The 15,424-nt window shown below is 42.1% G+C and overlaps 1 pseudogene; it reads right to left on the reverse strand.

The window, feature by feature from the left end:
* Window positions 1–14,498: 14,498 nt before the first annotated feature.
* On the reverse strand, window positions 14,499–14,970 carry LOC141492504 (small ribosomal subunit protein uS12-like; annotated as a pseudogene).
* Window positions 14,971–15,424: the final 454 nt, after the last annotated feature.

Here is a 15,424-nt window from a genome sequence, read left to right on the forward strand (position 1 = left end):
TTCTTTTATTGATGACTTGGATGGAGGTATGGAAAGCACTCCTAGCCAGTTGTCAAATGGCACCATCCTGGAAGGGGCTGGCTTACTCATTGAGTGGTACCATCTTGGGACAGTTAAGGAGTCCTGTGTAATTCTAGGGTTCTGTTAAGAGTAAGGGAGGCAGAAATGACGCCGATGTCTTGCGTCTTGGATCTGGGATGATGTGTGAGGTTCTGCTTTCCTTTGTCGAAGAAGGACCAAGCTGAGGAGGCCAAGTGGTAGGAAAGGGCCTCGAGATGAAGCTACATACATCATGGCTCCAGTTTTATGCAGTCAGGGTCCCTCCTGGTCACTAAGGTCCTTTCTAATTCTGAAGTCTGACTGAAAGTGAGGTGGCTCAGTGGACACATTCGAGGCAGTGACACTTGGGAGGTGGGGCTGGAGAAGGTGTGGCCTTGGAAGGTCTGGCCTTGACCCATGACCGTAGATAGCCCTTGGGTGGCCTCTGGCTTAACCTGCCCTCTTTTAGGTAACTTCACAAAGTAGTTGGGAGTGCCACTTGTTGGATGTCAGATGGCTCGACACCTTCGGGTCCATTTTTCTGCAGTTGTCTGGGAGCGGACCGCTCATCCCCTTAGTCTTGGCCCAGTCTGGGTTTCAGTCATTGTTCCTGCCCGGGCCGAGTCACTGGTTGTTGGGAATTAAAAGGGACCAAATCAGGATTCCTTGGGCTACCTCTTGAGGCTGATTCAGATCCATCTGGTCTGCTCCTGGAGGTCTTTTGGGGCCAAGGACACTCCTCAAACTGTCCAGAATTTTAAAAGAAAAGCTGCTGGTGCCAGTCGTATCTGCCCCCTCACCGCCTGTCTGGGAAGTGGCAGTTGTTCAATTCTGGTATAAGATTTGAAGTGAGGCAGTCTGCCAAGCTCCCCTTTGAATCGACTCAATGCGGTAGCTCCCCCTGCCAGTGTTTTGCCAGCTGTAGATTGGGCACACACGCCTTCATGTGGGCAAAACTGTCAGCAGGCCTCCTGGAGTCTGTCCTCGGGAAGGGCATGTCTCACTGCCCACAGTAGGCGTTCAAACAGAGGAGCCGTCTGGTTTTGTTTCTTAGGTTTCCTGAAGTCAACAAAGTGCAGTCTCATCTTTGGATGCAAAGAATTTTAATTAGGAAAATAAAATAGACTTTCAGCTCAGTATTGGGACATTGGGAAGTCTGGTGCTACAAATGTAGACTCTCTGGGAAGAAGAGTGTGGCCTTCCTGTGGTGGTGAAAGGTTGCCACTCTCAAGGCCGGAGGAACCTGGGGAGAATTCCCACCTTGTCATCTCAACTGGACTGATGGGTCCTGGTGCTACTTGGAGACATCATGGCTTGACAATTGGTTGCGTGGACTGCATGGAGAAGGCCCACAGCCTTACAGGAAGGAGAATGGCGAAAAGACCTGGCAATGGGAAATGGCTCTCCTGGTGGAGAGTTTGGCTAGGAAGACCACCCAGAGAAGGGCAGGTGAGGAGAGAAGTGAGGGAGAGGGTGGCCCTAGCACCTCATGTTACGGAGGCTGTATAGATCTGGTCATGGCCAAGAGGATCCCAGGGAATAGGAAACCAGCCTGCCAATTCCATATGGGAGTAACACCATCAGACATCCAAATATATCCTGCTTTCTCACCAGTCTCCCTGCCCTTTACTGAAGCAGTTTGTGATCCATCCATTTGCCATCCGACGTCAATCCTTTCTGGCGTTAGAAAGAGCAAACTTGGACTTAGAGGACAAATGAAAAAATCTTCCTCTCCCTCCTTGAAGAGGTGAAGGGTTATGGTGCGGGAGATGGCAAGCCCTCAGACTTGGTCGATATGTTGGTGAGTTTGACTGGACTGAATTTTTTTCTCTTTATTCTGGGGTATGGCTTATTGGCTGAGGAGGGGAGGTAGATATTGGGAAGCAGGTGTCTCTAAGAACAAAAGATATGAGTAATATTTTTTTAAAAATACCATTCTGAGGGACATTAACCTCCGGCCTATGACCTGAAGAAGGAAACAGAAGGCAGCCAGGTATTTGAGCCTTCTTTCTTGGGTCACTGGGGCAAACTTGAGAAGTTCACCTTGTGCCTCAACAGCTAATTACCATTTTCTGCTCTTGATTAGAGGAGGGAGAAATCCTCTCCCCACTTTGCTGTAGTCAGTGTCTCTGTCTCTCTCTCTCTCTCTCTCTCTCTCTCTCTCTCTCCCTCCCTTGCCCCACCTCTACCTCACAATTAGGGACACAGGAAAAATTAAGCTCCTTATAAAAAAAAATGAGGGTCGGCTAGGTGGCATAGTGGATAAAGCACCAGCCTTGGAGTCAGGAGTACCTGGGTTCAAATCTGGGTTCAGACACTTAATAATTACCTAGCTGTGTGGCCTTGGGCAAGCCACTTAACCCCATTTGCCTTGCAAAAAAAAAAAAAAAAGAAAAAACTAAAAAAATAGAGTGAAGCAAAACAAATTCTCACATTGGCCATTGTCTAATTATTACTTTTAACAGCCTTGGTTTTTTGGACCATGGGGAGAACATCTGACCATCTTCCAAGTGCTGTTTCCTACCCTCTTGGAGTTAGCCCAAGACCCTTGACCTCTTCGGGGCATGTTCCTTGGGGCCTCCCAACTGCATGGACCTGACTGGTCCTTTTTATTTATTTTATTTATTTTTTTTATTTTTTTTGCTGACCAGTCCTTTTTAAATCAAATTGAGGAATCCTCTAGAAGTCAACGGTCACTCTGATCATTCCCTGCCCATCATCATGGGGCGAATATGGTGGTACAGGAATAAGGTTGTGAACCTAGATGACTCAGATGGGATTGCCAACAGAGATATGGAAGTTTGGAGAAGGAATGGATGGGTTTGGAAGAGTCTGGTTTTGAATTTGTTGAATATGAGATATCAGTGGGACAATCTAGGCTGTCTGAGAAGTTTATGAACCAAGCCTGGAGTTAGGGGAGAGATTTGAGCTGAAGATAGAGATCTGGAAATCATCCTCATTGAGATGGTCATGGAAGAAAAGGAGAGCCCCGGGGGTCCTGTAAAGTATCAAGAATGATCCTAAAAAAAAAGTATCAAGAGAGATGAGAAAAGGGCTCAGGACAGAACCTCAGAGGGAAGTTCATGCTTGGAGGGGGGAACTGGAGCATAACCTGGAAAAAGAGCTTGGAGAGAAATCATCAAAAAGGTTGGAGATCCAGGAAAGTTGGAAGCCCCAGAAGGAGTAGAGGTCAGTCAACTGCTGATAAGCAGAAAAATGATGTGTGTGTGTGTGGGGGGGGAGCTGTTGGATTTAGCCATTAAGAGATTGCAGATGAAGAATGGTTTTGGTGGGTTTTAGAGGACTGATGACCTCATGAGTGATGTCTCAACTTGCTTGTGAATTGGATTTAAGTGAGGCAGCGCTGCAGAGCCCTCAGCTTCACTCTTCTAGTCATCCAAGTCCAATGACAGGACGAAGGTTAGGTTGACTGGGATGGCCCAGGATGCCATGATCTTGGTGTCTTCAGTCTCTGAAAGCACTCCATAGTACCCGCTTCAACCACCTTCATGGCCATTGGAACCATTGGCCCCTCCCACTGGGGAAGTCTTCACATGCTTAGGGTAGACACCCTCTAACTCACCGCTGAGTTTGAGGACTTGTGGTTACCCATCTAGGAGATGGTTTACCACAGGTGAGAGCTGGGTGACAGGTGGACACCAAAGGTCGATGAGCAGCCCCAAGAAGCTCACAGCCAGAGCCCTTCTGGCAGAGCTGCCCATCCTCCCCAAACACCCATACACAAAAGTCATGGGTCAGAAGCCACTTTCTAGTTTTAGCTATTGAAGGTGAAACAAGCCAGAACCATAGACTTAGTTTTCTGGGGCTTCTTAGTCAAAGGCAGGTAGAGCTGCTATTTTGTAAATCACCAGCCTGAGCCAAGGGAAACAGGGATATGCATACATAAGAAAAAGAGAAGGGAATCATTAAATGTCCTTGGAGACCAATCTATTAGGTGACAGCTGCTCGAAGAGCGTCATCCTAATACAATGTTATTGCCTCTAAAGAAGAATCCATAGTTAGCTGTTTCCTGGATTAATGTCTAACAAAGTTTCTTCCTTTCTAATTACTGTCTTCTTGAGATTGTGTTTAACAGATGGAGAAATAACATTCCATACTTATAGTAGTAAGATCAGACATTTTTTAACCTTTAACTTATTAAGCTTTGGTAGCAATTACCACCAGCCCTCACTCTGAGTTTCATTGCTTCTATTTTAATTCTTAGTTATTTCTTTATGATTACAACTAATTGGTCTCAGCTTTCAGTCTCTTCTTCAATCTGCCCTCTTCAGAGATGCTGGGTCTGGGAAAGTCACTCCCTTGCTCAGGAGACTCTTGGGGGATCCCCCTTGCCTCTAGGATCGAAGAAAACCTCCTCTGTTGTATGAAGCCTTTCACCACCTGACTCCAGCCTGTCCTTATTTCCCATTACTCCCCTTCACTTACAACCATTCTGACTTGTTGGCCGGCTCCTGTACTATAGCTGACTTACCACGGAAGTACTTTGAGACCTTCTCAAGTCCCCCATATAGCCCTCCTCAGGTCTGAGATCTTACTAAATGCTGAGAAGATGGCATCCACTGAATGTGAACTCTCTTGTTTCAGTCTCTTCATGTCAGCGCCCCCCTTGCCTCCTATTCCCCCACCCTGATCCAACAATCTCTCTTCCTCTGGACCCCGCCAAGTTATCCTTTGTCATCTATCCCTCTCTAATTGTCCCACCTTTCCCACTTCCTGGGGCCCTCCAAGATGTCCAAGTCTCCCTCCCGACCTTCAACACTGACTAGACCCTGGGGGCAGCTCCATGGCACAGTGGATAGAGCATCAACTCTGGAGTCAGGAGGACCTCAGTTCAAATCTGATCTCAGACACTTAATAATTACTTAGCTGTGTGACTTGGGTAAGTCACTTAACCCAATTGCCTTGCAAAACAAAACAGAGTAAGTCATTTAACTTGCCTGTCTCAGTTTCTTTATCTGTAAAATGAGCTGGAGAAGGACATGGCAAATCACTCCAGTGTCTCTGCCAAGAAAACCCCAAAAAGGGTCACAAAGAGTCGGACACAACTGAACAACAAATCGAGGTGATTTGATTTCTTTGTAAAATTGATCTAATTTTCTCCTCTGCAGAAACTGCCATGGCCTTTTCTGCAAAAAACTAGTGTCCCCAAAGTCTTGGTGCATCTTGAGGCTCCCTATAGCTGTTTTGCACCATGAGATGATCAGGAATCCCATGAAGTCATGGAATATGAGGAAGTATTCATTTTTAGCCATACCTCCTAAACATCTCTGATCATACTTCTCACTGGCTTCCCCAGTTCCTTCCCTTCTCGGGGCAAGCTCTCACAGTGTTGGTTCAAAGCCTTTTGTCACAGTGTTAAAAACAGTTTTCCAATAAATATTCCAATGGTCAAGTTCAATCTCCAGCTTCACATACCCAATTGTCAGCTTCTCCGACTTTGCCTGGGCCATGGGAGTTGAGTTCTCTAAAGGCTTTTTGTAGGTGAGTGCAGTCCTAGCAGGGTCTCATTGATCAGGGACCCCAGTCCCTGTTCATCCAATATAGAAACTTCCAGTTTCCCCAACAGGCAGGCAACCTTTTTCCAGATCTCTTCTAGATATGCCACAGCCTTTGCAGCAAGGGAGCCAGAGGGAGAGGGTCATTTCTTTTTTGTTGTTGTTTTTTTTTTTGCAAGGCAAATGGGGTTAAGTGGCTTGCCCAAGGCCACACAGCTAGGTAATCATTAAGTGTCTGAGACTGGATTTGAACCCAGGCACTCCTGACTCCAGAGCCAGTGCTTTACCCACTGCAGCTGCCCCTGGAGAGGGTCATTTCAAGAACAACACAAGGTGCTTGTCTTTATGGTATTCCCCCCCCCACCCCAGGTCCTCCTTGCTGTCTCTCGTACTAAGATCTAGAAAATCCAGAAGATGGATGGGGGAAACATGTGAACTAAAGCAGACCCCTCCCATCTCCCACCTACTGATATGTGACTCTAAAGGAATCAGTCATTTACCAGGATGCATAGTTTTAAGAAATTGTAATACTTTCACATTAGTCATGCATTTGTGAAATTATTCATTCATTCGTTTAATGTGCTCCCTGGGCACCACTAGACTGGTTTTTAGACAGCTCCCTTTATCCTCCTTATCAGCATCACTTACATTTCTGTCTTCTGAATTTCATTTTGGAGACCTTCCCATCCTCACTTCCTTTGCAGAACCTTAGTCCTTGGGATCCTCACCTATCTTCCTTATTCTATCCCACCCCTATTTGGAACAAGTATTGAGGTTTTGGGTTTGTACTTGATATTCCAAGCACCTCCTACCGTATCCTACTTAATAGATGCTTTGCTTCTTTTGTCTTAGAAATTCTCAGAGGTCAAAAAAGTCATAAATTCTTCCATGTTGATAAGAATGATACCTAGGGCAAAGAACTCTCATCTCTTCCGTCACCTTTTCAAGGATTCACATGTTATGAAGACAAGAAAATATTAACTGCTTTTTTTTTAGTGAGAGAAAGGGGGGAGGGAGAGGGAGAGACAGAGATAGGAAAGTGGAGGGTGGGAGAGAGGAGGAGGAAGAGAAGGAGGGAGAGAGGGAGAGAGGAGAGAGAAAGGGGGGGAGTGAGATGAGAAAGAATGAGAGAGACAGGGGGCAGCTAGGTGGCGCAGTGAATGGAGCACCAGCCCTGGAGTCAGGAGGACCTGAGTTCAAATCCGGCCTCAGACACTTAAAAATGACCTAGCTGTGTGGCCTTGGGCAAACCACTTAAACCCTATTGCCTTGCTAAAAAAAAGAATGAGAGAGAGCAGAAAGAAAGAAGGGAGGGAGGGAGGGAAAGAGACTTTAGTAGATGTAAAGATAATTGAAGTCCCTTATCTATCTGACAGCATGCCTCCACAGCAACCTCTAGATCCATTTTCTTTTTTTTTTTTTTTGCAAGGCAATGGGGTTAAGTGCAAGACCACCCAGCTAGGTCATTATTAAGTGTTTGAGGCCGGATTTGAACTCAGGGACTCCTGACTCCAGGGCCTGTGCTCTATCCACTGCACTACCTAGCCACCCCTAGATCCATTTTTAATACAGATGATTGACCAATCCTGATACTTTGAAGAGAGCATCACTTTTCCTGTTCCTGTTGACCTTGGCCTTCAAATTTTCCTTGCTTTTTTTTTTAGGTTTTTGCAAGGCAAATGGGGTTAAGTGGCTTGCCCAAGGCCACACAGCTAGGTCATTATTAAGTGTCTGAGACTGTATTTGAACCCAGGTCCTCCTGACTCCAGGGCTGGTGCTTTATCCACTGTGCCACCTAGCTGCCCCTTTCCTTACTTTCATTAGGAATCATTAGTTCATTTTGCTTCCTACCCACATTTTGTGCACTTAGGACTGGATCCTTTAGACCAAGAAGTCATTCATTGCTGGCTTCTTTCCTAAGCTTGTCTGGGGTGGGGGTGGGGGAGTGTCTCATTGGCTATTTCTTCTTCACTAACAGTGAGGTAAAGGACAGAGAGTTCATCTCTTGTCTTCTTTGCCAAGTTATGGGACATAAGATGACCCTTCAGAGTTGGGATTTGAGGTAATCTTTAGCATGGTTGTTCAGAATTTACAGGGCTCTTACTGAGAACTGCTTGTTCATATGCTTTGATATGACTGCTACTTACTGGGCAGGTAAACCCTCATGCCATAAGAACTACTCAATTCTGCTACCACCTGGTCCATCCTCCTAGACAGTAGCCCCTGTGGAGATTCAGCCTGGCTGTAGCTTCTGTGGGTGCCAGAGCTCTCACCTCTGGCCCCCAACAACCCAAGAAAGACCATTCTCTCTATCAAATCCTTGATATTGTCAAGTGTTTCAGAATTTTCAGTAGAAATGGCTTTTAAGATAAGTGTTACTATTTGCTTCACCAGGGTGTTGGGCTCTTTCAATGGGCCACACAGCAGAAATGTCCACATCTTGACTCTCCCATTAGTGTGTCCTCCTTCTCCTATTTGTATTCTCAAAGCTTGGCACGGAGGAAATGAAACAATGAATAAATACCTTTTCACTCACTCATTTATCTACTTATCCATTAGGAAATAGTTCTTTGGTTGTATGTATGTTGGTGACTCATGTAGCTAAGGTAACAGGCAGACCATTATCAGAGATTTGATGCAAAGATTTTTTTTCCAAATTGGCAACTTATCGTGTGGATTTTGCTCCTGCAAAAATCTAATTTCATGTAATTGAAATTATCCATTTCATCTTGGATCAACATTCTATCACTTTTTGGCTAAGAATTCTTCCCTAATGATCCAAATTTTTTTTATTTTTTAATATTCAGATTGTGTAGATCCATTTTGAGTTTGTTGTGGGAGATGATATAGGATAGAGCTCTAGGCCTAGAGTCTAGAAAACTCATTTTCTTGAGTTCAAATCTGGTCTCAGACTCTTATCTACCTGTGTGACTTTGGCCAAGCCACTTAACCTCATTGCCTCATTTTTCTCATTTTATAAAATGAACTTGAAAAGAGAAATGACAAATAACTCCAGTATCTTTCCTAAGAAAATCCCCAATAGTATTACAAAGAGTCTGAAAAGACTGAACGAACAAATGCTTGATGAGTAAATGAATTAATATATAGTGTATAATATATAGTTGCAGCTAGGTGGCACTGTAGTGGATAAAATACCAACCCTGGATTCAGGACCAATTCAGTTAAAATCCAACCTCAGACACTTACTAGTCACTTAACCCCATTTGCCGCAATTTCCTCAATTGTAAAATGAATTTTAGACAAAAATAAATGACAAACCACTCTAGTATCTATGCCAAGAAGACCCTCAAAGGAGTAATGACTGAAAATGATTGAACAATTAAAACAACAGTGATCTAAACTAGAGATGTCAGATGACTTTTGAAAAATTCTGGAGTGTAGCCTAAAGCAGATTAAAATGTAATTGGTAAATGTTTTAAAAACAATAAGCCAAAATATGACACAATAGATGATGTTAACTTGTGGTTTTCTAATTCAATATATGACCCTCAAGGAATCACTCCATTTCTTATTTGAGTTTGACGCTCTGGGTTTAAATCATATTTATGCCAATTTTCCCATCTCTATTCCTTAATTAATTTATGTTCCTGAGTTTACCAGACCCTGGGTTATTGAATTTACTTGTTACTGATTCTTCCTTGTTTTTCTATTCCATCGATCTATATTGGTAAATAGTATGGAATAATGTTAGTGATTAATATTTTATAATATACTTTTAAATCTGGTATGAATAAATAAATAACCCCTTTATCTAGATGTTTTCCTGCCAGCAATTTTTTCTTAGTTCTTTATGTCTCTCCACAAACTGATCCCTTGATTACTTGGGATGGTACTCCCCCTGTATAGTAATTTAGATAGGGTTGTTATTCCCATTCTATGGTTGTAACCCAAGCATCCAAGCATGAACATGGCCTCAGCTCCAGTTATTGAAGTCAAAGAGTTTTGTAATCATATTTATAGAAATAGTGAATGTGTCTCAGTAGATTAACCTCCACATAGCTTATGAATTTTGTGCTTATTTTGAACTTTCTTTTCTACAGCTTGCTTTTGGGTTTCGTTATTTTTTTTTTAAGAAAAGATTGTATTTGTTTTGAGTTTTAAAATTTTTCCCCTAATCTTGCTTCCCTTCCCCCACCCCACAGAAGGAAGTCTGTTAGTCTTTACATTGTTTCCAGTGTATACATTGATCTCAGTTGAATGTGATGAGAGAGAAATCACATCCTTAAGGAACAAAAATATAAGAGATAGCAAAATTACATAATAAGATAACAGGTTTTTTCCCCCTAAATTAAAGGTCTTTGGTCTTTGTTCAAACTCCACAGTTCTTTATCTGGATCCAGCTGGTATTCTCCATGGCAGATACCCCAAAATTGTCACTGATTGTTGCACTGATGGAACGTGTAAGTCCATTAAGGTTGATCACCACCCCCATGTTGCTGTTAGGGTGTACAGTGTTCTTCTGGTTCTGCTCATCTCACTCAGCATCAGTTTATGCAAATCCTTCCAGGCTTCCCTGAATTCCCATCCCTCCTGGTTTCTAATAGAACAATAGTGTTCCATGACATACATTTACCACAGTTAATGGACATTCTCCAATTGAAGGACATTCACTTAATTTCCAATTCTTTGCCACTACAAACAGGGTCAGGAGGACCTCAGTTCAAATCCGACCTCAGACACTTAATAATTGCCTTACTGTGTGACTCTGGGCAAGTCACTTAACCCCATTGCCTTACAAAAAAAAAAGACCTGAGTCCAAATCTAGTCTCAGACACAAGTCACTTCACCTCTGCCTAACTCAGTTTCCTCATTTGTAAATTAGAAATAATAACGGTACCTGCCTTGCAAGGTTGTTTGAGGAATCACTATACTTACATATATATATATATATATATATATATACACACACACATACACATATATATGATGTCATAAATATTATATATGTATATGCTTTAAAATTGGTGCCTCCATCTTTTTCTTTTCAGAAGTGGGTGATCATCAACTGTCAGACTCAGTTCATGTGTTAGTTTGGCTGACAGACTTTTTCCTCTTATGTTTTGTTATAAGGTGTGGTTAGCTGGGTAGGGATGGAAGAGGGATAGGCTGGAAAATGAAGGTGATATGAAAACAAAGGACATAAATAAACAATTCCCTCCTCAAAATTGTTGAGGAATGTGTGGCTAAACAGTGGTTAGAATGAGAAGAATCTGGTGGTCTTAGTGTTCCAACAGTGTCATATATCACGCACATCAATCATGGAACTGAGGTCTTCTCCAAGAGACGTACACATTCCAGCAGGAGGGAGGTCATGAAGTCTCTGTACTCTACCCTGGTCAATTCCCATCAGGAAAGTCATATTCATTTTTGAATGAAGTTAGTGGGGAACCAGGATCAAATACATAGAGATCCTATCCTATGAGAAGCTGAAAGCAATGGGAATGTTTAGACTGGACAAGCAAAGATGAAGGGAACTGGACCTGTCTTAAAGTATTTTCAAGACTTACAAAAGTTGGTCCTTGGTATTTGAAGAAGAAGACCTGGACATCAGGGAGATGATAGCATGACAAGCAAGTAAACTGGATTTGAATGAGGGGCCTCACTTTCTCCTCCAGAGCCATCTGAGTCCAGTGGCCAGATATGAATCAGGATGACTGGAGACAGACTAGACTCAATCTGCTTGGCCCCAGAGTGCATATCCACCCACAGCGGGTGAAAGTCCAGGATAAGCAGATTACATTTGATCTGTCCAAGAGTAGGATGAATTATATTGGCGAGATGGGGGCTTGGTTCCAGCAACATGCTCTGAGGCAGGCACTGTGTCTGTGCTCAGTGATCCCTGCAGAACCCTTGTTTCTCTGGGGAGTCTATGAGTCTGATAAGCCAGGTACGCTCTGAAGAAAACTAGAAATCTCTCCCAGGACCAGAGCTTCAACCTCAGTTGGAGGACACCTCCCAAGGTTGTCATCAGACCCCAGAGGACTCCCTTCTTGGACCCTGACTACAAAGGACAGGAGCCTCAAATCCCAAGAATCTCCCTTCTAGGATCTTGTCCAACAGTTGGGCCTCATGTACCAGGTTCAACCCAGATCCAAGTCCACGTCCTATAGGTAGGGAGTGGGCATCATCGCCCACCCGATGAGTTCTCTTGGGCTCCAGGTATTTACAGACTCATATGATGACCCCTTTCCTTTTTGAGTAACGGACAGAGAACTCTCTGATGCTACCCTTGTCCTCAAAGAACCCTAAAACGTGACAGTGGCAGTCAAACAGAATACCTTTGGTTCATGGCAGGCAAATGTCTGGTTGTCATCCCCTCCCCCTCAGACAACCCCTCCTAAGCCCCTCTCCTGCTCCACTGACTCCCCCTTACTAACACCCCAACAGTCTTGCCTCCTCCTGTATGATACAATGCAGATCCTGGCTGTCCTAGCTCATTTCCCATTTCTTTCTCAAGGAGGTCAGTTCCTATTCAGATTTCCTTTCCACCTCTTCCTCTGCCCTTATATTTGGGGACTTGATTATTGATATGTTGATCTTCCATCAACTATCCTCACCTTCGGCCTCCTTGGCTCTCCTAATACAACTCTCAAGCCACATGTTTTTGATCCAAAACAATCCTCCTTTCACCATCCAGAATTCTCAATCCTCTCTCTTCAGTCCTTACCTCCTACCTTTCCTCTCCCCTTCTGCTGCCCTCTTAAACCAATTGTCTTCACACAGTGTCTAGTTCTTCTGCTCCATCTTTCTCCCCACTCCATCGCCTTTGGTTGCCTCCATATTTCTTGATTTTATAACTGGGCAGTTCACCTAAATTAAATGGGACAGTACATAGAGATCTGGAATTTGTGTTCCAGTTCCATCTCAGACATTAGCAATGTGTCCATGGACAAGTCATATAACCTCTCTTTCCCTCAATTTTCTTTCTTTTCAAACTTCTTTATTTATTTTTCTAATTATGTAAAGATAATTTTCAACATTCATTTCTGAAAACTTTTCTTCATCCTATGCTTCCCTTCTCCTCCCCCCAAGATAGCAAGTAATCTGATATGTTATATTTGTACAATTGTTATTTCCATGTTAGCCATGCTGTGGGGGGAAAAAAGAATCAGAACTGAAAGGGCAAAGCCACAAAAAGGAAAAAGCAAAAAACAAATTTTAAAAGGTGAAAATAGTATTCTTGGATCTACATTCATTCAGATTCCATATAGTTCTTTCTTTGGATGTGGATGAGTTTCCATCATAAGTTTTTTTTAGAATTGTCTATGATTGTTGTATTGCTGAGAAGAGCTAAGGCCATCGTGGCTGATCCTCACTCAATGTTGCTGTTACTGTGTATGATGTTCTCTTGGTTATCCTGAAATCCAACTGCTCATTGCTTCTTACCAAACAATCATATTCCATCCCATTCATATACCACAACTCTGTTGAGCCATTCCTCAACTGATAGGCATCATCCCCTCAGTTTCCAGTACTTTGCCATCACAAAAAAGAGCTGCTGCAAATATTTTTGTACATGTTCATTTTCCCCCTTTTTAATCTTTTTGGTATAGAGACCAGTAGTGTGGATCAAAGTAGCTGGATACATAGTTTTATTGGCCTTGGAACTTAGTTTCAAATTGTTCTCCACAATGGTTATATCAGTCCACAACACCATCAAATGCATTAAAGCCTCAGTTTTCCCATATCTCCTCCAATATTGATCATTTCCCTTTATTGTCACATTTGTCAATCTGACAGTGATACCTCAGAGTTATTTTAATTTGCATTTTTCTAATTAAAAGTGATTTAGGACATTTTTTCATATGAATATCGATAGCTTTAAATTCTTCATCTGAAAACTGCTTCTTATCAGTCAGGGGAAATGACTTGTCTTCTTAGAAATTTGACTCAGTTCTCTATATATTTGAGAAATGAGACCTTTATCAGAAACACTGGCTACAAAATTGTTTTTCAGTTTTCTGTTTTCCTTCTAATCTTGGATGTATTGGTTTTGTTTGTGCAAAACCTTTTCAATTTAATATAATCAAAATTATCCATCCTACATTTCATAATGCTCTCTATCTCTTATTTGGTCATAAATTCTCCCCTCCATAGATTTGACAGATAAACAATTCCTTTTACTTCTAATTGGTATATGGTATCACCCTTTATGTCCAAGTCTTGTACCCATATTGATCTTTTTTATTTAGGGTAGGAGATGCCTAATTTCTGCCATTTTCCACATTGCTCAGCAGTTTTTTCTTTTCAAATAGTGACTTCTTATCCAGAAACTGGAGTCTTTGGACTTATCACACAGTAGATTACTATAGTCATTTACTACTGTGTCTTGTGAACTTAACTTCTTCCATTGATCCACCATTCTATTTATTTCTTATCAAATAGTTTTTTTTTTTTTTGGTTAGGTTTTTGCAGGGCAATGGAGTTAAGTGGCTTGCTCAGAGTCACACAGCTAGTAAGTATTAAGTGTCTGAGGTCGGATTTGAACTCAGGTCCTCCTGACTCCAGGGTGGGTGCTCTATCCATTGCGCCACCTAGCTGCCCCCTTATCAAATAGTTTTGATAATTGCTGCTTTATAATGCAGTTTTAGATCTGGTATGGCAAGGCCATCTTCCTTTGCATTTTTTCCATTAATTCCCTTGATATTATTGCCCTTTTGTTCTTCCAGATGACTTTATTATTTTTCTGGCTCTATAAATATGACACTGAACAAATACATTAATTTAGGTAAAATTGCCATTTTTATTATATTATCTTAGCCTACCATTGAGCAACTGATAGTTTTCCAATTGTTTAGATCTTACTTTAATTATATGAAAAGTGTTTTCTAATTATATTCATATAGTACCTTAGTTTGTTTTGGCAAGTACTTTCCTAAATATTTTTTGTTGTCTACAGGTGCTTTATTTTTTTATATGAAAGTTTTTTTTACTATAACAGAGACATCATGCAATTTTTATGATCTTGGTCTTTCTTTCTTGCCTTTGTACAAAACCAGAAGAGAAACATTTGCAACTTTTACAACCTTGAAGCGGACACCAGGAATATCACCCATAGCCTTTTTGACCAAATCCAGCAACTAAAACTTCATTATTTTCCTCAATAAAATTCAAGCAGCCATCATTGGGAACAAAGGCAGTGATTTTTTTTTTTTTTTTGCCATTCTTAATCAGCTGGACTCTCACACACTTCCTGATGGCACAATTGGGCTGCTTGGCTTCTACACCAACTTTTCCCATGACAATCCCTTTGGCATGAGATGCTCCTCCAAATGGGTTGGCCTTCAAGGCAGTGCCCAAATGTACTTTCTTATTATTGTTTGTCATGCCACTTTTGGTCTCTCCTGTGGCTGTGGAGCTTCCTAGCAGTATGAAGACCATGGAACTTACCCATGCTTCTGCTGTCTGGGTTGAGAGAAAGAGAGTCTACAGTTACAGTTACTTTAAATGGAGTTTCTCATTCTATATCTTGCTTTGGGGCTTTGTTGATCATATATAGAGACGCTGATGATTTATGTGAGTTTATTTTATATCCTGCTACCACTAAAGTCAATTATTTCAAATAGTTTTTTGGTGAATTCTCTAGCATTCTCTAAGTATACCATCATATCATCTGCAAAGAGAGAGTTTTGTTTCCTCATTGTCTATTCTAAATCCTTTAAGTTCTTTTTTTCCTCTAATTTCTAAAGCTAATTGGCAAAAGCTAATTAGTGTCTAGGTGGCACAGTGGGTAAAGCACTGGCCTTTGAGTCTGGAAGACACTGTGTGATCTTGGATAAGTCACTTAACCCTGACTACTTCACATCCAGGGCCATCTCCAGTCATTCTGATTCATATACGACCACTGG

Source organism: Macrotis lagotis, chromosome 1 (assembly GCF_037893015.1).
Source record: "Macrotis lagotis isolate mMagLag1 chromosome 1, bilby.v1.9.chrom.fasta, whole genome shotgun sequence".
Lineage (NCBI taxonomy): Eukaryota > Metazoa > Chordata > Mammalia > Peramelemorphia > Peramelidae > Macrotis > Macrotis lagotis.